At 38.7% G+C, this 20,743-nt stretch overlaps 1 long non-coding RNA gene across 1 annotated transcript in view; it reads right to left on the bottom strand.

The window, feature by feature from the left end:
- Positions 1-20,743, bottom strand: part of LOC115945914 (uncharacterized) — a 30,811-nt gene that overhangs the window by 9,857 nt on the left and 211 nt on the right. The gene's annotated exons all lie outside the window — the stretch shown is intronic.

The following is a 20,743-nucleotide window of genomic DNA, read 5'->3' as shown; positions in this document are numbered from 1 at the left end:
GGATTTGATTGCAAGTTTGGAGTTTTATTATTCTCTTTTTATTACTTGAGATAGTGAAGGGGGCGAGGTGTTTGCACTGAAAATTTCTGATGTCTTGTTGTTGCTAGGATACCGCTTATTATTTTTCAAGTCTTTTGTCAAGGAAAATGGAATAAAATACTAATTTTTTCCTTTTTTTTTCTATCATGGATTTTACTTCAAAACACAATCATGAAAACTGGTGAAAATTTCCCTATATCCTGCTTTTTTATTGACTTGCTAAAGCTCTTTGAGCAGTTCAAACTCAGTAGCTGAACATAAAATAATAGCTATGTTTTAGCTGAAAGCCAATTGTTTGTTGCAATTTATATTTGGCAGACTACATTTTGTTATATGATAAATAATCTGTTCTATCCTGTTTGTAGTTTCTAGGACCTTCTATAACTCAAATGTACACTGTATAAGTCCCAGACATGCATTTCAAAATTCATACATCCATTTTTGAAGTATTGAATAACTTCAGGGGAAGAGCTTGCAATTTGTGCACCTTTAACACGTACTTATAATATTAAAATAATAATATCTGTGAATAAAATTGTTCCATTAATTTAAATGAATACGGTGAGTTTAAGAGATAAATTAAATATTTTTATAATCGCCAAAATATATCTAAACAAACATGACCATAATATAAAATCTGTTATGTTTCAATGTAGATCAAAAAAATAAAACCATGGAATGGTTTAGGTTGGAAAGACCCTTAAAGATTCAAGCCCCCTGACAGGGCCAGAGACATTTCTCACTTGTTAGGGTTGCTCAAAGTCCCATCCAACCTGGCCTTGAACACGTCCAGTGAGGAGGTATCTCCAACTTCTCTGAGCAACCTGTTCCAGTGTTTTGCCACTCCCACTGTAAAATATTTCTTTCTTACATCCAATGTAAATCTACCTTTTTTCGGTTTAAATCTGTCACCCCTTGTCTTGTCACTAGAGATCCTGGTAAAAAAGTCTCTCTTCATCTTTCTCACAAGCTCCCTTTTCATACCGGAAAACTGAAATAAAATTTCCCTGGAGCCTGCTTTTCTCCAGGTTCTGTTGTCTTCAGAGGAGAAATGCTCCAGCCCTCAGATAATTTTTGTTGCCTTCCTCTGGACCTGCTACTAATAAAGTCCACTTTCTTCCAAAAAATCCCCACATTTTATTCTGATTCATTCACCATTACAGTATCTTCTGTGCTTTATGCACAAATAATTTTTGAACTGTTTCAGTATTGTATTTCATTTAAGTTTGTGTGAGTGCTCTCTAACTAGAATTATACTTTAATTACTTGGAAATTCTCCCAAGAGCAGCCTCTGCACCAGAAAGAGGACCAAGAAATTACCCATTCTTTAGAGATTTTAGTCCTATCTTATCAGAAAACTCTTTCAGTAAATCCAGCAGTGACGAAGCTGATCATTCTTCTTGCTCTAGGGCAAATCTCTGCATGAAGAAAGATATTGCTCCCAATCTGCTACACCACATTAATGAACTTGCCTCATGCTCTGAATGTTTTTGAAAAGCACATATAAAGGGGTCCATTTAGCACTGCCTGAATGAATTACTGAATGTATACTCATAAATTTTGGCCAACTTCTCACTTAGAAAACTCAGTGCTTCTCTATGTATTTTAGTTTTTAGTGAAAATATGTGAAAAAATATTATTAGTTTAGAAACTGTCCACTGAAGTAATGGAGAGATGTAAAAATGCTATGATAAGCATACTTATTCAACCAGCATAACTTATTTTATGTAAGCAGTCAAATCTTGCATCTTTAAAATTTAACAGCTTAATTAAGGTTGGATTTTCTAGTATTTGTATAGCTGTACAAATCATGACACCACTTTGTGCACTGTTGTCTAACATTTAGAGCACGCTAGCAGAGGACTGTGTCCAAGCTTATATATCCTAACTGAATGTGCTTCATAGAGGTTGAAAGGGTCAGCTTCTGAACCTCTGAGGAACTTTGGGACAACAAAATTTCATGCAGTGCTAGGTCAGCATGGGAGTGGAGCTAGTTCATGACTGTCTACATCTGACTGTGCTCACCTGGGAGAGTCCAGCAAGCAACACTGGGGGTGCAGAATACCTCAGTACTATACTACCATTACTCCAAGATGATGTATATCAGCTGTGTATATGTGTATAACTGTGCTGCTGGATGCAATTTCTTGTTATAACCAGGGAAACACAGAAGATTTTTGGCATAACTGTATTTGATTCTCACAATGCATCTGTACTGCTCTGCATGCTCAATGCATCTGAAGTTTGCTGTCGTATGGCACCCATAAGCTCAGTGGTATTATCTCATACTGAGTTTTCTGATTGCTTTACATTTTTTGTTCTTAAGTAGGGAAAAGAAGCCAAAACACAACTGAGATTACGATTATTATTTGTGTCAGAAGTGATCCAAGACACAATCATGCTTTCTGATGTGAAAGATTGTATGGCACTCTGAGAAGAGGTGAGAAACAGCACCCTAGTATACCCCAAGGTCCAGCTGTTTGTACACTTTGGTTCACCATCTTTGCCACATTGCTTTGTTGTGTTGCTGTGGTAGTCACCACGTGTGCTTCATCTGAGATAAACTGTAGAAATTGATGAAAGTCTTCCTACTTTGCTTCACAAGAATGTGATGAGCTTTAACTAGATAATGCTTACAAGGTGTTCTTTGGCTCAAGATGAAAAAGATCTTTTACAAATGCAAAACAGTAATATACCTTTATCCACTGAAACCTTCAGTTGTGACCACCTGAAGTTACAGTAGCAGCTTGTATTTATATGATTTATATGTGGACATTTAAACAAGGCATTATTTTCAGTACTGCTGGACATTATTCTTGACTTAATAGAACACTACAGCTGTGTACAGTATTCACACTCAGCCTCAGAGACCTTTGTTGAAAGTCTATGACATGCTTGTAAGGTGCAAAATAGAGCTCACTGCCTAAGGGAAAGAGGGGTCTTGAGTGCTTTTCAGGTTCTCCCAGTTCAGAGGCTTTCAAAGGACTAAAGGCATCCTTAGACTTAGAAATGGTTCTTGGAAATGGAGTTCTAAGCACATATGATGGAAAAATCTCCAGGAGTGAGGAACAAAAGCTTTACATCCTTTATGCTCTGTTAACTCTTGTTCCCAACATTAATGAGTTCAACTAGAGTTGAGGAACTTGTTCAACATTTCAGTCCCCAGAAGTTTACATTCCAACAAACATAAAATATGAACAAAGGAGACAAACAAAAAAGAACAGAGAAAGGAAGGATATGGGTTCAAACAAATGAAGCCAGTATAAGTTAAAATACAACTAAAGAAAGAGAGGAAGAATAAATCCTTTAAATAAGCAATATCAACCACAAAGCCCCAAATGAATATGGGGGAAAAAAAAAGAACAAATGGGAATTATGTATAGAAGCTCCCACCCTCTTCTGGAGATTGCAAACTACTGAATATGCTAAGGCTCTGCAGTCCCTGTTTTTCTTAACTACAACTCCAACACTGATCAACACAGGGTACTTGAGATGCCCTAAGTGCACTAATAGGCATTAATGGTCCTAAGTAGCCTCACCTGGGACCCCTGTCCACCCACCCTCTGCTCACTGGATCCTGGGACTCCATTTAAGCTCAGACCTGAGCAGTTGGTCTTCTTCTGAGCTACACTGGATCTACTTGTCTGCTTGTCCACCCCTGCCCTCCTTGCTGAACCTTGGACTTGCATTACAGGTAGTTGATTGTTAGCCTTATCTATTGGGTGAACCCTTCTGATTCATGCTGTAATCTTACTGCTAGTTGTATTTCCAGCTGCTCTGTACTGGAGTGCCTGGATAGACCCTGTTCTACCCATGGTGTCCATGTGCTGTTGAACTGTACCCTGGCCTTTCCTGGGGTTGCCCTGGGCTCCTGGCATGGTTCCCTTTGCAGAGCAGCCCTGCCTGTGCTGTTCCCTCACAGCACTAAGAGTAGAAAGCCTGGCATACTGAGACAGAAACATGAGGCATGATAATCCCAAATCTGTTTCTCTAGTGGTCCAAAAGAAAGCGTTCTCAAGGTCTAGAATTTCAGTGAGGAGGTGTGTGTTTTCAGAATGATCTCTCTTGCTGTGGGCTGGCTCTCAGGACTTGCAGAAGATCCTGCTCTGGGAAAGAGTCAAAGAATAAGGAACACCCTTGTGTGGTTCAGGCTTTCAGCTTGAAAACAAGTAGTACATGTACCAGAGACCTGTGCTGGGGAAGGGAGGGCTGCTGTCCATTTTATGAGAGAATTGGAAGCTTAATGCTTTTTAATTAGATTTCTTGCGAAAAGCTGAATTTTCTTCAGAATGAAATTACCGTTCCACGCCTGACTTGACAGAGCACTTGGGAGACAAATGGCAAGGCTGGGAGCAGAGTCTGAAGGATCTATGTGTTTGTCAGGTAGACTGGTGGCCTGGGGAATATGGATAGTTTCATCAGTATCCTTCTGGAGTGAGCATGCATGTGAGCTTGTGGGAATCAGAACACAGGATTTGAAAATAGTTTAATCTGGCAGAATTTCATTAACATTGAAACATCTCTGGGAAAAATGTAAATATTAATGGATAGGCAAATTGAGAATAGAAAAATGTTCAATAAAAATAGCAATGTGGCTTTTTTTTCCCTCCAGTTTGATCTATTGGTAGTTCTCCTTGCATACCATACAGTAGTATTTGGTTTGTTTCCATGTGGCTGGCTTTTTGGCTTGGGTTTTTTGGTTATTTTTAAATGTCTTTGCTCAGAACTTTTGATGTTTATATTCAGAAAACAATATTAAAATAACTTATAGTCTTAATCACTTAAATAGAATTAAGACTGTTGGGGCCATTATAGTTCAATCCTCATGTCCATTATGAGATAGTCTTTAATTACATGATCTCATTCTTTGTTTTCCCACAAGACCCTGCCTCATTTAGTGTGCAGGATGAACAGCGCTTGGAATGAATCAGCACAATACAGTGAAAGAGTCTGTTGTTTGTAAGCCTCATCTCAATTGTTCAGGAAGTTGGAGTATGTGTTTTGAATGAGTTGAGATGTCAAGAAAAGAAAGGATGGTCTTGTAGCTGAGGAAATGTATATATTGCCTTGGAGAATGAGTTTCTGCCAAGAAAAAAAATAGTGAGGTACAGTTTTGGGGAAGAAGAAGCAAAAACCTTTTCTCAGGTATCCATTAACTGTGAACACCTAATTTTCCTAGAAATCTGAGGGCATGGGTCCACATTCCATACTACCAATATCAAACAAAATGTTGAATTCAGTGGGCACTGTTTGTTCTTGCACATTGAGGAAAATGTGTCCAATCACAATGAAGAGCTGTGTTGTAAGGGAATTGTATAAATGCATCTTGTGCTTTCAATGCTTCATATTCTGTGCTTTTGTATCTATTTGATGCATTAGCAACAAAGTTATCTCTATACACACAACAGTTAACTGTTAAATAGAAAGCTATAAAAAGTGACCAAGAGTAAGTCAGTCTTTGGTGTATATGGATATGAAATACTAGTGCAAGCTACCTTACTACTTAATTATAGATTTCCTAATTTATGATGACAGTTTGTATTTATCTTTGATGCTCAGCTGTATATCCTACTGCAAACTGGCTGTGAAGGAGTTGTTTCCTTTGCAATCTTTTGAAATAATCTGATTTATTTTCAGTTGTAAGGTATTTTGAAATCAGGGCCCAAATGAAACTGATGTATCAGCTCTCATGTATTCAACTTGCACCTAGTCTGGTTTACATGTAACTCACTGTGGTTGTCCCTTCCGTTTCCATTTTAACAGCTATTTTTAGGCATCAGTTTAGCCAATGCAACAGTGATGTGGCCAGGACTATTTTTTCCTTATTCTAGAACAAAGTAGAAGTAATCCAGTTGGCCTCTGTTCCTGCATAACTATTATTTCATAAGGGCCTAATCAATAAAGAGTAAGATCCATAATGTACTTAGAAGTTGGACTGCAAATACCAGTCTGCTCAGATTAATTATTGCTAAAATTGTAATATTTTTTCTCTAAATCTTAGCAAGATAATAATAATTAAAAAAATTATTTTTTACTCTCTGACACCTACAGATTCTATCACCTTCAGTAATACAAACCCGGTCTCTATGCCACAGCTCTTAGGGGGTTCTCAACATTCTGAGATATTACTGGTTTATAGTCCCCATGTTTTGAAGTAACTGAACCAAAAACCACTGAAGAAAGCAATCTGAGATTTACAAAATTTTACTCTTATTTTCTAAGTGGTTGATCACTTAGCCAATACTCCCATTTTCTTTTCAACTATTATATGATGAAATGTAATGAATGATGAACGCATTAGTAGTCTAAAAATACTTCTTTGCATGTGAGCATTTATCCAATCTGTCATTATACTGTATTTTAGCAGTTTGTTTTAAAGGATCTAAACATCAGAAAGTTTTCTTTTCACTGAAAGCTTGGATTTTATATTTGGTGTTTCTTACAGTAAAGGGAAGGGTAACAGAGGGAGATTATTCTAATAGTTCTGCTGAATGATTATTTTTTAGAGCCATAAAATTTATTTTGATTTTAAGTACCTATTCATCATAGAAGCTAGGTAAAATCATAAACCCATATTGGATGTTTTTACTTGAATTTTTATTCACAGCAATCAACCCCAGTCCAGGATAATAATGACAGAGCTTTATGAGAATATTCCACGGTTCAGGAGGGTCCAGATGTGGCTATGATTGTGAGCATGGAAGTGTGTACTCAGCACAGACGGGAAGGGGAATATTGCTGTTGCCACAGTGCAAGTGCCCTAAGCCACAGAGGAGTCAATCCAGCTGAGTTAAGTGAGGCTTCCAGCCAGGGGTGCTCTCACAAAAGCACAGTCGTGCTGTGTGCTATGTTGTAAGATGTAGCTTAAATCAGACTCCTCCAAAGCCGAGGGTGTTGGGTCTATAGAGTAGAAAATTACTTTGAGATAGCCAGAGAAAGCCAGTTAAGTCATAGAGCTTATTCTGTCAGACTTATGCTTTCAAGAAACTCTGAACCTTCCAGTAATTTTCTGATTCTTATGTTAAAATCAAGCTACAATCTGGTGGGTGGGAGAAAAGGGTGTAAGTGTAATTTAGGGCTTTATCTATCTCATCTCCAGCTTCTCTTATTTAGTAAGAGTAATAATTGCAGGTCATTTCAAATGGTCAGAGATGTCTGTTTCCTTAAATTTTTCATTGGATAGACTCTGAGAAGTGTTACTTTGATTTTTCCTATTTCCTGTATCAACTATAGCAATCTGATGTAATTCAGGTGGAGGACATTATTTCTAAATCTGTCACAACAATAGAACTGTGTTCAAATAAATGAATGCAAAAATAATACTTAACCTTTTTGGCCTAGTGTTACCCAGACATGTAAAAGCAGAGACTATGACAGATCAGGTGACATCAACTTTTCCTTAACACTAACATTAGTAGCAAGCCTGGGGACATAGAAAGTACTGTGTAATTCATTGCTTTCTTTTTGAATGATCAGATCTCTTTGTATGAGAAGGGCTATAAATACTCTCTTTGTTTGTTCTGCAGCCCAAGGGCAAATCTATGATACAGACAAGATTCTGCAGCCACAGAGTTATAGAAAACACAGCATTCTGCTGGGCCATTAATAGGAGCCTCTATGTACTTTAAAGATGACCTAAAAATAAGACAGTGTAGCACTCCTGTTTTACAGACAAATTTATTAGAGACATGGTGAGAGAAGATAAAAAGTATATGTAAAAAAACCTTCAGAAGCAACATTTTCTAAAGAGTTATATGCAAATATGTAGGTAAAATTTACACTTAAGTAAATGTCCAATGTCCAATCCACATCTAAATAAAAATGCTGTAACTTTAAAACGTTGGTTGTGAGCCAGCCAACACTGACAAGTCTCTGCGATCAAGGTGCTTGTCACTTGTAGTGAAGGATAATTTTGGCTTAAATAGATTCTGAGACTACTATTGCAAGAAAACCCTCTCATCTGTTCCATTTTCACTTACAAATAGACCAATTAAAATTGCCCACAACCGATGGCTGTAAGTAGCACTTGGCTTCATCAATAGATAATGTTATAGCACTGATGACAAACCTTGGTTCAAACCTGTAATACGAATGAAAGAGATTGAGCTATTGGGATCTCCTTGGGGCTTGAACTCCATTGTAATCTTAGACCAAGCAAACAGGTTATATGTTTCTGTTTGGGATTTATTCCTTCGCTATTCCTCCTACATGGCTGTGTCAGAATCTCTCTCCTAATTCCGATGTCTGTTTTGATCAGTTTGTGGCCATTTTATTGTTTTCTTGTGTTGATGTTATTTTTGTTATGTAATTAATTTTTCTCACTACCTGTATAGGAAGCTAACATATCCCTTTACATGGTTTGAAGTGATCTCTTAATAGCCTCTGGAACAGCTCTCCATTACTTTGATCAAAAGAATGGTCAAGCTTATATTCAAATAATATATGCACTTGAGGTTATAATACTGTTATCAATGTTGTGTCCATTTTTTTCTTTTTTTTGTGTTTTTTTTTTTTTTTTTTTTTTTACTGGAAAGACCTTGCCTCATTGATGCTTGGATTTTAGTTCATTTCATGTATATAGGAGGTTGATAATCATTTTGTTTGACTATTTAATCCATGTCTCTCATTGATCACACTTTATGCCTGAGATCCCAGAAAGAATTCTTGTTGTTGCCCTTTATTTATCACCTTGTACTCTACAATTTATTTTTATCCAATTACTATGACTTTGGCTCCCAAGGTCATTCACTTCTACTGTGGTAGTACAGTTCCCTTCTGCATGGATAATTCATCTCAATGGTGTATTATCAACAGATCTCAGTGGCATACTTTCATTTTTCATGGCTAAGTTTATGAATTAAAGTATTGCACAACATTTGCCCTATGATGGCTCTTTGAGGACTCCACCTGGAAAATTATAAGGACTTATTCTGCTCCACTATTCCCCTACAGTCTGTGTAAAGAAAGGAGACTTACAGTTTTTTAGCATCACTAATTGTTGCTCCTTGCAATATTTGAGAAACGTTTGTGTTACATGAACCTTGTGTTTATACAGAAAACAACTGGAATGGAATAAAAAGGAATTAAAACTGCAAACAGGTGCACAGGAAAACAGTGTAGGCTTTTTCTGTACATTTACTGTAGGTGCCCCTACAGAATATAGCATTAAATCTCTTGGTCTGAAATGGGTGTTAAAAGACAAACTGACAGCAGAGAAATTATCTTTCACTTAGAGAATGACAAGTCTCTTTCTTCTTTCTTTGTGAAGAAAAAAAATACAGTTCTTGCCAACAATATAAAGCAATGCTGACACCTACAGAGATGTATGCAAATATCAACTTAGAATTTGCATTTTCCATGAGAATTTCCAGCATTATTTGATAAAATAACAAGAATTTAAAGCAATCTCTTATAACTGTTAACAGAAATTAAGTTTTATCTTCTGTTTGGGTAATTCCTTGGTAAATCAGTTAAACATTGAACATAAAATATATGCTTGAAAAAATATATATTTACTTTCAGTAATGTACACTTCCAATTGCATTAAAATATATTTTTTCTACAAATTCATTCATACAGCTGTGGATGACCAAATAGCTATAAACCAAGCCATCACCATGATGTGCATTGCTGCACAGAACCAGGTTTACTGCCTCTGATGGGCTGTTGACACAACAGGATTACATTAGTATTACTGGGGTTTGCAGCTTCTGCATTCAGGCAAACAGGCCTATAAAAACTTCTGTATAATAGATTGCCCATATGAGGAGCAAAGTTAAATTAACCTAGCATATTGAAGAGAGATTACATAGAGACATAGCTCTTTTCTTGAGTGTTTGATTATCAATGTGCTATTATGGATTATGCAGTAACAATGCAATATTATACAATAATACGACACTGGTACAGGAAGGTGGACTCCTTGCCTTCTAAGCATATGATAGGTACTCTAAATACATAGAAGAACTATCAATGAATTCTCTGCACTAGTCATTTTCTCAGAGGCCACTTACGGGCTTGACAGTACCTTACTTAAAATGGTGATTTCACAAAGTGACCAGGGGATAGGAGGCACTAAGCCATTTAAAAGAAGCTTTGGAAAAATGGCATGTGGTGATTGTGGGCTTGTCTGATAGTCATGTTATCCATGCTCCTGTTACGCAAGCTTCTGGTAGAATTTCAAACATCTGGAAGAATTTTAGCTCCCAAAGAAAATTGTTTGAGAAAGTTCAAAGTAGGTTTCCAGATCTGAACTGCTGAATGTCTTGGATATCTTCAATTTTGGTTCTAGGTATGGCTTGGACCCAACTCCTGAGCAAATGTAAGTTTCCTACAGGAAGACTGAATAACTAGAAATCTTGCCTTTGAGCTTAGGGGTCTTTTAAACATAGCTACAAATCAGAAGGCAACACTTTTCACTGAAGGCAAGTCATAATTACTCTGCTGTAAAAGGCTGAATGAAAAGCTCTTATTCTAGGCCTCTACAGCTTCTTCAGAAATGAATCTATCAAAAGATATGTGCCTTTGAAAAACAAGCACATTTCATATCCTGGAATCTTTTAATCTGAGATAGACAACTGCTTTACCAGACAGATTGTCAAGATCTTTCAACTGAAAAAGGAAACTATTTAGACTAATTATTATTGTGATTCTCCAAAAGAAAAAAACCAGCACATTAAAGTTTTGGCATGTTTATTTTTAGCATTATGTAGAATTACTTGCATGTTTTATTAATAATTATATTAATGAAACCAGCAAACTTCTCGTTTCATACTATAACTGTGTCCCTAAATTGTGTGGATATGAAGTGCATAAACTAGATTGATATATAATATTGTGTATATATTAGCACATATTCTGATGCATGTATATAAATACTGACTTGATCTTAGTTGAGGGAACTGAACCAAATTAAAAAATACCCTTTCCTCTTCAATAATTGCATGTTTATATTTTCAGCTTTTTATTCATGTATGTGTTTAGATCAGCATCAATCGTTGTTTTAAACACCATTGTTCTGGTGGCTCTGAGCATGACGACAACAGCAAAAAGCTTAGCTTGCAATTTCAGATGCTGTGAGACTGACTTCTCACCAATGTTTCCTAACACCGGCAGGCAAACAAATATTGTTTCCTTGCTGTTAGTTACTTACAAAGGCTTGGGCCTTACATGTACGCAACTATGTAGAAAAGAACACTGAGGAGTAGCTGGCAATTTTCTTTCTTTTTGGTAATATGCAGGAGATGGGTGTTGTCTCTCACCTTTCCCTCCCATGCCATGAGAGTTTACACAAGCAGCAGCATTTTGTGAAGTTGCAATACAGTCAGCACACTGTTCCAATGCAACCAAAGGAAATGCATTAGGATGTTTTATAGTAGCCTTTCAGTCGCCTAGTGGGGGAAACGGAAATCCCTGGAGGTGCGTTTTGCCCGTTACCTGGAAACAGTCTGTGCCTGGCAGGAATGGGCCAGAGTCCACAGCGCCAGGCCGGGGGGCAGAGCGAGGCCGCGGGGATGGGCGGCAGCTGCCCGGCCGCCCTGGGCTCTCACTAGGGGTCGCAGGATGCCAGAAAATCGCAACCTGCTCGGAAGGGCAAGGATTCTGGACCCGGCATGTCATCCTCTGGCTGCGGCTCACCCTTGGGAAAACGCGACCGTGTGCCCCTCTCGCTTGGGGTTCTGGTTGCTTGCTAAAACCGGGGTTTGTTCGGGACACGAGGCTTGAGTCTGGGAAGAGGGCAGCATCTAACTGTTATTAAATATGTGTAATCTGTAAGAAAGGCCTAATGCTAGTACAGGTTTTTGTTGCAATGCTTAACCTGGATAATTACTAGAGACTTGGCCAGGCAGCATTTTATATTTTATGCTCATTAAATGCTCACTGTTGAAAATTAATACTAAATCTTATTTGTAAGTACTAGTGTCTTCTTCCACAGCGAATTTATTGAGCTGCTATTGGTGTGTCAGCACTTCTCTAGCAAACTATTTTCTAACTTAGCTGTGTCTTCAGTCTCCGCAGGACTACCTTAAAAATGTAGGCTACATCAACAATATTCCCTGTGAAAGTGCCAATACTGAAATATAATCACAGGTTGGGTTTCAGAGGACAACTTTCTCATCTAGTCTGCTATTTTTTCAACCAAACCTCAAGCATGTTCCAATGTCTTTATTTCCCAAACAGACAAATATTCTGTTACTCTGGTGACAGTGAGGATGAAGTTAGAGAAAGAAATGTAACAAGCAGTAACAACAAAAGATCCAAATTTACTGATGGAGACAACTGGCAAACTGAACAGCTCATTGAAGTCAATGGAATTTGAATGAGTAGTGAACTCATTACAAATACATCAGGCAGACATATTCTGAGTCAACTGAAATATGAAAATAATCAAAATTGTATTCAATAAATAGTTTGACATTTGACACCAATTGAAATAATTTCTGGATAAGAATAAAAATTAACAGACGGCATCAATTTCTAAAGAGAGCTGAGTAACAAAGTAATGGCTTTCAGCATATTTATATATACATTCAGGGAGAAGAAAACAGGCTTGGGAAGGAGCAGTTGTACTAGAAAGGCTTTTCACAAATTGGAGACCATCTGAATCATGCAGAAGTCATGAGCTATTACTTCAGTACTGTTAACTTAAACCAGAAAGATTTCTGTTTTCACCATTAGCATTTTTTTTTTTTTTTGCAAAATATGAGGGTTTATGTTACAATTTTTTCTAGTACAAGGATTTTGGTAATGTGTCTTGCTGCATTTATCTGTGATGTCTGTCCTGCATACCACTCTTCATGTCACTTGCTGAAAAAGAGGCTTATGGTAGACTGAGTTAGGGATATTTTTTTTAGTTGTTGAGAAGTGCAATTTTATTTGGTAAGTGCAATTTTTTAATAAATAAATGCACAGGCACATAAGTACTTTAACAGATCTTACCTGTTATGACAGCTCTACATCATAATAAAAACAAGTACAAACATACACCTTGATTTTTATGCTCTGTACTTTAAGATTCTTGAGTTGTTTATATGAGCAGTGTTTTAAGTCTGAACCCATAAAGGTTTCAGTGCCTAATCTGAAAAGGGCACTCCTGCCAGCACATGGGAAACCCAAATGTAGATGCCTGAAGTGTGTATTGTAAATTTGGGTCTTCAGATATAAACCACATACAGAAAATCTATACTGCTTCTACAGTGAGACTGGACTCTGTATATGGAACACAAAACTTCATATGTGTGAGTGGTGCCTGGGACCTCTTTCACCCTTGGAAGGATGAAAATTTTGTGTAAATGGTGGTTCCATATTTTAGTTTAATTTGGAAGTGTTTTGATCTCAAATTTTAGTTCAGGTCCTTTATACTGTGAATGTGTGTACATGTATATGTGCACGCACTTGCCCAAAACTATCTGATCAGTCATTTGTGACATCTCTAATATTGCAAATTGTATAGGTTTAAGGGGAGGGAGCAAAAAATGAGTTGCAAGGGCTTGGTGTGCTGAAGGAGAACTGTACTGAAATGGCTGCAAGTTGAGTTAAAATTGTAATGCATATGTATAATCTGTATATATGTGTAATTACTGCAAAATGTATTACTTAGAGCAAATATTGATTGGTGTTTGCACAAAACTATCACCTTGGTGAGTGAAAAAGCATCCATCTTTAAAGTACAATATAATCATAGAATCCTCCAGACAGAGGTTAATTATTGCTGAATGATGCATCAGTATCTTCTTTCAAAAGAAGCTTATGCTGCATAGTCTAGGAAAATGTTCTATTGTAGTAAAGAAGAATTGGTAACAAGCAGGATACAAGTAATTTTTGAGAAAGCTGGATAATGTGGATGCAATTAAATTAGTTTTGCAATAGACATTCATGATTTTATGCCACTGATGTTTAGAAAATGTACTAGCTAAGCCACATTAGGTAGCATGTACCTAAGGGGTTTTCAGATAGCTGTACTGTAAAATCCAGTGGGTATACTACCTGTAACGATGAATGATATGATTGACAATGTTGAAATGGATAGAAGTTTTCTGCTGTTTGGAGAACTTATTTAAAGGGTACCAAGAATAAAAAGAAGGCTCATAACTACAGGACAGTATTGCTATAATTGACAGTGCTTTTATCATAGTTTCTTGCTGCTTTCTGTAAAATAATCATGATTCTTCTGCCTGGGAGTTGGTGATACACCTTAATTTATTCTTAGTGATCCGGTATTAGAAAAATACATCGTGTCCATGTAAAATCCCCAGTTAGGGCAAGGTTCCTCTATTTCCTTTGATTTCTTACCTCCAGTCTCAGTGTTACATGTTTTCTGCAGTAAGCAACAGAGGTTATTATAACTGATAAATTCCAATGTAAACTAAACCAGAGGTTTTTCATCTAAGTGGCGTATGACTCAAAACAGCAAATCCTGTTCTGCAAGGGGCTGAGCTGCTTCACCTTCTAGGAATGAATGGGAGATCAAAATGCTCAACAGTCACTCAAGATTGAGCTCATTAGAGGCTTTCTGTCAAAAATCAGCTGCTTACTCCCAGCTATGTGACAGTATGCTGAATACTGGAGGGTAAGATTAACCCTGTGCACCTAGTCAGTCTAATAACAAATGTCATTTCTAGTCTATCAGCAACGTATTTTCATAGATGAAGGGTGGACAGGTCTGGAAGCAGTAATATTTTTGTTACAGTTTATTAAACTTACATTATCATATAATTGACAAAGTAACTATGTTCACCAGCTATGATGTTCACCATTCATTGTCCAGAATGATGACTGATTAGTGATCCTGCTTAGCTCCTATGAAAGTCAAATGCAGGTTTGCTGTCAACTTTGACAAGGAACAGCCTCTTACAAAGTTGAGAATTGAATCTTGAATGCTTTACCAACTTGTAAAAATAAACTACAAAGTTCAAAACAAACAGCTTTTAGCTCTTTTTCTTTTTTTTTCTTTTTTGCATGCTAGACAATAAAGTAAACCAAACAAAATCAAGTTGGAAAACACTGAGATGTCAGTTTTTCATCTGGCAATCTCTGTCTTCTGAAGAACTGCAAGCTAAGCTCTGCTAAGCTCAGAGCCCATAGACTTTGGGTTTTAATTAAGAAGAGGGCAGAGAGCCTCCTAATACTTGGAATGCAGCTGGTTTCAGACAAGTGAATATTTAATATGACCTCCTATAGTAACCTCTTATGCCTTCTAGCTTTGAACATTGTTTTAACAATTAAGCTTTTCTTGCCTTGTGTTTAAATAGCTGTCCACAGCTACTGCAAATTGATTTATTGCTTGATGAGGATCAGGGATGCTGAGCAAACACAGAACAGTTTCCAATTTAAGTAGTTCACCACTGTTTTTGTTGTTGTTGCTTGATTACTTGTTTTAACATCACTGTGTGTTCTCAATGTAGTTTTATGCACTTCTGTGGGGTTTAGAGCATTAAAAATGAAGAGGGCATAACACACAGGATGTTATAAAACAGTCTGGTTGGGTATATATTATTAAATTCCCTGACAGAGTTTGCTGATACACATTGTTACAGTTTATTAAGTTGCTTATATGCCTTTGCTTAATTGTAAAGATGTGATATATTTCCAAACTAGGTATCTGCTGATTTTGAGTTTTAATTTTTTGTTCTTCAATCTTTCTTTTAGAACATTAGCTTAAATTACCCAGGTATTTGAAAATTAAACTTGTAAATATATGGATTTTCTCCTAATAAAAATTATAGCAGTATTTTTGGAAGGGCTTCATATGCTCAGCATATAGGAAATATAGTTAAATCTTAAGCAGAACAGAAAGGAGGAAGATGTCAGCCCTTATGTCAAGCGTTACGTCCTTTTTCTCCTTCAAACATTACTGTGGACTTAAACATCACCTTAGTCAGCCTTGAACATACGCAGTTTTAGCAGCTCTCTTACATGAGTGTCTCACCTGCAATGACACTTTCAATGATCATTTTTATCTGTGCCTTGCTTGAATCTGGAACTTTATTAAGAAGCAGTGATGATTTCACATGCTTAATGCACCTCATCTGTATGTATGGGAATAGGAGAGGAAGGCTGTCTGACCTGAATAGATGGTGAAGAAGAACTGATCTTGCAGTGTGCTAAAGTTGCTCAAAGCTCCTGAGAAACTGTGAGGTGTGATTAGGAGAAAATAGCAGTGGGAATGGTGAATATTTTTGGGGGACAATTAAATTGTTTGCATGAGGAAACTGGGCCTGAGGAGTAACAGAATGAAAGGTAAGAGGTAGCTGGAGGATTGCAGACAAGAAAAACTGCCTGAACAACAATGTAAGGGCTGGAGCTAGGCTAACTCTGTAACTGGTAAATAAGGTCAAGGAGCAAGATGGTGCATACCTGGAGTAAATAACAGATAAGGAAGGTGAATGTCAACATAACTAGAAGTTAAATCAGGTGAGAAAAGGATCAACTAGATAATGGGAGTGAAAACAAAACAACAGAAAAACAGCCCTGTGTAGCTGAAGATGAATCTGAGCATGAGGAGTCCAAGAATACGATTAAAGAAAAGTGCAACTAGGACAGCTGGAACAGGGATGAGAATCAAACACTAGCATCAACTAGATAAGAAAAACAAACCTGGGATGAACAGCCAAGAACAGAGAGGGAATGAAGACAGGTTAGAAATAACAAGCCAAGATAAGGCAAAAACACGGACATGGGAAGCAAGCAGATGGGAGTGTGCTATTAAAAAACACCCTCTCCCAGAACTTGGAAGGGATCCCAAGATTTGCTGTTCCTCTCCTGCCAGTAATAACTGTGAAATCCAGTGGTGAAGAGTCACACAGCTTTTCAAATGCTGGGCCAAACACAGGACTACCTATTCATGCTAACTGCATGGAGGAGCAGAAGATTCAAAGTGGTGGATGGATTCTGTGGGAGTCATGGAATGGGTTGCCCAAGAAAGTTGTGAATGCTCCATCCCTGGCAGTGTTCAAGGCCAGGCTGGACAGAGCCTTGGGTGACATGGTTTAGTGTGAGGTGTCCCTGCCCATGGCAGGGGGGTTGGAACGTGATGATCTTAAGGTCCTTTCCAACCCTAACCATTTTATGATTAATGATGGGACTGTTGCTGGCAGGAGTCTCCTCAAGTTTACTCTAGAAGCTGAAGGGAAGTATTGAAGAAGAGGAATTACGGGAAGAGGAAATGGTGTCTTTAGAGAGTCTTTAGAGAGCTGAACAGCTTGAAATTTGAGTTTTACCCCTTGCCTCTGCTGCAGAGTTCCATGACAAAGCTGGTTCAAGGCTTTTAAATTACAGTTCTTGCTAATTATTTGCTGCTCATTTTCAGATGCCTGAAAACTTTGGGGTTTGATTGAAAGTAGTTTTGGACAGTGAGTAAGATTACTGCAACTGGAACTAGGCCTTGAAGAAACAGGGTTTTCTATAGTGCCAAGTCCTGACAGGTCCACAAGGTATCAAACCAGGCAATCTGTAACTGCTTCCCATGTGTAATATTCATAATACTCCTCATCTGAGGGGTATACTATGAAACTAACTAATTAATATTACTGAAGCACAGGGATACTGCAGCAATAAGCCCCATAAAAAGCCTATGAGAAAATTAATAACTGTATGCAGAGTAGGATCTGAATAAGTGTGTAATGAATAAAGCATGGGGCATGCATTCAAAAATAAAACACAAAACATAACATTGAAGGGGTTCTTGTTAACTAAGCACAAAGGTCTGCAGAAAAAAATTGTCTGTGAATATGCAGTGAACAGCTTTCATAATACATAAGTAGACAGGAAAAAGAACATAAAAATAGGGCTTCACAGGTGAGCGCTCTGCTGTTAAATTCATGAGTGCTTCAAAAGTTTATGTAGTTTACTTAACCATGATTGTGTACATGCCTGTTTATTACTGTAAACAGTCTATTTGCCACAAGCACTTTCATCTCCAGTATCTCCCTACAGAATAACAATCTGGGGAACTGGGAACTACTTAAACACAGTTTCAGCTGTTTCAGAAGTGGGCTAGGTACCTCAAAAAACAGGAATGGGTTTATCAGGATATAAAAGCAGGAAGGTAACCATCTCCCACTGAACTTCACTGCGCTTGACTCCTGAAAAATCCCAGGAGTCCTCGACCCAAGGAGCTGACCAGCTATGGTCTTCAGGCTTCAAAGCCTTAGGCATGTGCTGAGCTTGATGTTTGTGAATAAGCCCATTGTGTCCACCCACCTAAAACTCCACACGAAATGGAGGCCTAAGCAGGAGACAGATAGCCAAAGAATGAGGAGGAGGTGTGAGCAACGATGTTTCAGATGTATTTTTTAGTTCTGTGATTGTGTCTGTCTTTCTTACATACTTGTCCTTTTTTTTAAAGTTCTTTTTTGTGTGTGTGTGGGAAGAGCAGAAAACCATCCAGCTTCCTGGATTAAAAGAAATATGAAAAGTGGTAATGGTATTTTTATACAACTGCATTTACCAATACCAGTGTCCCTGTAATATAGCCCCAAATGAGGAAATTTAAAGGAAAAGGGAAAATGCTTGGAGTTTTGTTGTTGCTGTTGTTGTGTTCCTTTGGTTGGTTTCCTTCCAGCTTAAGCATTCTGTCTTCCTGGTTATGTGTTCGTTTCTTTGGAAACGGCTGTAGGATGGATTTTTGATTGACTGTGTTGTCAGATGGATTATCAGAGTTGCGAGCTTTTTGGAATGGTAGACATGAATGTGTGATAAGAAAAAAATATTCTGTACTTCAAATATTTTAAAATGTTGCATCATGAAAGAAGCTAGATTGAAAAAAATTTAACAGGTTACGTAGGAAAAAAGTTCATTAAGGAAAATAGAAGTCAACTGGTTTGGTTACAAGGAAAAAAATTCTGTTAATATGAGGAAAGGCTTTTACTAATGTGACTGGTGGGAATATTAACACCTAAGCAATCTAGAACAGTTTCTGCAGAGCTGCAATGCTTATTCTAGCAGTAATTCTAATGTGTAGCTTCTCTGGATTACAAGCAGAAAGCAGCTTGTACCCTGACCTATACACACACTTATTTGTTAGAGCACTTATGTGCCCAGATTTCTGCATGATTCCCATTTAGTGTTTCTGAGTTTGCTTCCTGTCTTAGTCAGGGCTCTGCAAGGCCAGCTGTCCTCAAGGCTGCAAGCGGTTGGTGCAGCTCTGCTCGTGCTGGGGATTCTGAGGCTGGGGCAGATTGCTGGTGGGAGGCCGAGGGTGACGTCAGTGCCCACCTTGCTGGGAGAGTTAATCTCCCGCTGCACAGAGACTCTAATAATCTCCTCACTGGGGAGACTGGTGTGTTAAGATTGTGTGTTGTACATTCCTCTTCTAGGGCTTTAAAACAATTGGCAAAATCAGCGTTTCTAAAGCTCTATTGACAAATGGGTGCTTGTCAAAGGTCGTTTCTTTTTGGGGTGGAGGTGCATAGGATGGGAAAGAAAAGTAACTTTTTACAGGTGTGCACATATGAAAAAATAACAAAGCCAGGTTAGGAAGGTCCACTATATGAAGTAAGCAAGTATTTAATGTTGCTGTAAGAGAAACTATCTCCTTTCTAGTTTTCTAGTTTCCTAACAAACTAGATTACAAATAGGATCAAACTGGTTTCTTCAGCATAACAGCCCACCAAACTGTGGCACTGTGCAAGCTAAGACAGTCCATCAGCACTGACACTGCCCTGATGGATTGATGGGAAGGGTCTCTGATAACTTCATTGGAGTCAGTCCTATGTGTCCAGGGTGGTTGGCCACAGAAATTACATTGAGGAAGAGGGGAAAGACAGGAACAGGACTCAAGTTTCTCAGGCTTTTCCGCGGTCTAGTGTGTGGTGCTTTTTGCAGACCTTGTGACGCACAACAAACAAAACTGCTGGGACGGAGAACAGTTATGCTTTACTGAAGCCTGCAGCCTTTCAGTGTCAGCTACTCATTCCTTAGCTTTCGACTCTGGACCAAGAAGACTGAGTTGGAAGAAATACGGACACAACCTGGATGCCAAAAACATAAGGAGTGCAACATATGGATGTTTCAAAGACACTGACGTTACTCAGTGCTAGACTCCTTAATATGCTCTGTTATTAAGCTGTTATTAGCTCTGTCTTAACCGACCTTTCCAGTTTTAATGGTATGAACTGCTGAGAGTACCTATCTATAGCAACACTAACCCTTCATTCGTAGGACGCAAGGGGCAGACGGAGGACTCCGGACAGGCAGTATACGTTTTGTCTCGCCTTTCCCCCCGTTTTAGGGAGTAGCTCTGCCTCCGTTGCGGCGATAGCAGGCTATGCCTATCCCCAGATAGCGGCGATAGCAGGCAGTGCCCACCCGGAGTTTGCATAACCGCCCTTCACCTCGGCCCCGCTGGCGCTGCCACAGCCCCTTCACCCCGCGGCAGCACCTGGGGCGGAGCGGACGGCCAGCACCCGCGGAGAGAAGGGGCGCGTAGGGCGGCTGCCAGGGAGGCGCTGCGCCCCGAGGCAGCGGTGACGGGTGCGCCGCGCCGCCGGCTCTGCCGGCGCTCCTGGCACAGCCGGGGGAAGGGACTATCTCCGGATTTCCACCCCTGCGACAGGGGGAAGGCGACCGGGAAGTTTTGCGGGAAGAGCGAGCCTGTGCGGGCTCGGACATGAGAGGAAGACGCAGCCGCTTCTTCGCGGCAGCCCTTTCAAAAGTCCGTGTTAAATGTGACACCCCGGCGAAATGGGAGCGGGAGAAACTCCCC

The sequence above is a fragment of the Melopsittacus undulatus genome, chromosome 7 (genome assembly GCF_012275295.1).
Source record: "Melopsittacus undulatus isolate bMelUnd1 chromosome 7, bMelUnd1.mat.Z, whole genome shotgun sequence".
NCBI lineage: Eukaryota > Metazoa > Chordata > Aves > Psittaciformes > Psittaculidae > Melopsittacus > Melopsittacus undulatus.
Note: the sequence above shows the minus strand (reverse complement) of the source record. Positions and strands in the feature narration are given on the sequence as shown.